Genomic DNA, 2,500 nt, shown 5'->3' with positions numbered 1-2,500 from the left:
CAGTGGTGTCACATCTCACAAATATACTTTTGCGAGACGTGGCAACGTTGTGTTTGTTGACATTGCAGCCAAAGTAACAGAGTGGGAGGGGCCGCAAGGGCCGATGAAACTTGAGTAAAGATGTTATGTTGCCTTATTTCATAACAAATTTTAGCTACTGTGCTCTTTACATTCATGTTTAATGATGGTCCCAGAGTGAAAGATACGAAGAAAGTTGATCTAAAGAAACAACATAAGAGAATGTTGAGCCAAACTAACGCCATCTTGTACCTGCACTATCAATATAAGAACAATGAAGGAGACTGCAAGAGACCATAAGGTCTACACTAGGCAGTTCCATATCCATTACCACCTGTCTATTCCATTCGTTAACAACTCTATCGGTAAGCCAATTCTTATCTATTTCCTTCTTTAACTAAAATATTTTTATATTATTTGTTTATTTGTTTGTTATTATTTGTGTGTTCATTTATTATTTGCTTGATTTTCTTTTATTATTATTTAACTGTCAATTTATTATTATTTACTATTTATCTGTTTGTTTATTATTCAACTATACCTTTGCATTTATTTGTTTTTATTGATATTTATATTATTATCATTTTCATTATATTTTATTTTTTTATCATTATTATGTTTTTTTTGCATCCGACCTAGTCATGGACCAAAATGTCTCTTCTCAGCATGCTCCACCTTTGTAATCCTTTGTAATATTTATGTGTTTTTGTATTTCATAGTTAATTCCAGCCACTGTATTCGTTATACTAATCTTAGATGATTACCTCACAGCAAAATATGAATCTAGAAGACAAAGATCATCACACTAATGCCATCTAGTGTCTGCATTACAAGCTAGAAATTTTTGTATTTTAGAATTTCATGATAATTTTCAGTTTCTGCATTGACCGTGTTTGATTTTAGAGGAAAAGATATGATCCGTAGGACACAAAGAATATTATGTCACGTATAGAAAATAGAAATAAAAATAAATAAATGAATGAATAGGTAAATAAAGATAAAACGTAAATGAATGAATAATACATAAGTAAATAAATGAATAAATAAATAAATAAATAAATAAATAGATAACTGAATAAATGAATAAATGAATAAATGAACAAACGAATAAATAGGTAAATGAAAAACAAGAATAATAAATAAGTAGATAGATAAATGAATAAATAAATAAATAAATAGATAAGCAAGTAAATAAATGAAAAAAAATCAATCTATAGTAACGCCATCTCGTTTAAGCACAACAAACTAAGTCATAACATAAACTGCACATGACCGACTTTTCTTATTCATCGTAATAAAATTCCAACCCAAGAAGACTATTTAAAGGCAAACAAAACAGTTATTTTTCTTTCTGGAAACGTTAACTACTAAGATAAACATTGCAGATGTCAGTACAACATATATTTTATTTTATTCTGGTACATTTTACGTGAGAAATTCACGTGAGAAATTATCAGTTTTGAAGGTATGACGTGAGATTGGCACTGATAAACATTGCAGATGTCAGTACAACGAATATTTTATTTTATTCTGGTACATTTTACGTGAGAAATTCACGTGAGAAATTATCAGTTTTGAAGGTATGACGTGAGATTGGCACTTAAAAAAAAAAAAAAAAATCAATCGTCAAAGTAATTACCAGTGCATCCGCTAGATGAAACAAATAGTGGCTCAATTAATCTTATTGTATTTATACAATTATTACATTTATACAATTATTGTATTTATACAATAAAATGACCTTTATTTTTATTTTTCTCATTTATCAAATCCCCTGGGTCCTATATTTACACAGTTTGATTCTGTATCATTTCAGACAGTTCTTTGTATTGGGGATTGATGAAATTTTTAAATACTAAAGTGTATTAGAGAGAAAAGTAGCGAAACGTGGAACATTCCCAATACCAGAAACACTTTTTATTTTTTTATTGCGTTAAGTTTTCTGAGAAAAAAATTGTTCCGAATATTGGAGACTTCCGAATATAAGAAACTAGAGATTAAAATCGCCTAGCGGCAGCTAGATGAAATACACAAGGTGTCGAGAACACCGAACGTGCGAATATTCACACACACACACACACACACACACACACACACACACACACACACACACACACACACACACACACACACACACACACACACACACACACACACACACACACACACACACACACACCATCGTGTAGAGGGCGCCAGTGGAACGAATAAAATCGTTTGACGGCGCGGTGGCATACTTTCCATATTAATATCTGGCTAAAGCAAGACTATCTTATTCACGTAGGGTAAAGGCGCTATCACACTGGGTTATTTTTCCTCCGACTGTTGGAGAAGCCCGCAGCTTTCGGGAAGGAATGTGATGTGCTGGAGGAAAATGAATTCTCTCCAGCATATCAAAAGACATTCTATGTAAATTGTTGAGAAAGCAAAGTAGTTTGAAATAGAGATTATGCGGTAGGAAAAGTGTTGGAGGTGGGCGGAA

The sequence above is a fragment of the Oratosquilla oratoria genome, chromosome 29 (assembly GCF_046742065.1).
Source record: "Oratosquilla oratoria isolate Oo_2021 chromosome 29, ASM4674206v1, whole genome shotgun sequence".
Taxonomy (NCBI): domain Eukaryota; kingdom Metazoa; phylum Arthropoda; class Malacostraca; order Stomatopoda; family Squillidae; genus Oratosquilla; species Oratosquilla oratoria.
The sequence above is the reverse complement of the archived record's forward strand: the minus strand, read 5'-3'. Positions refer to the sequence as shown.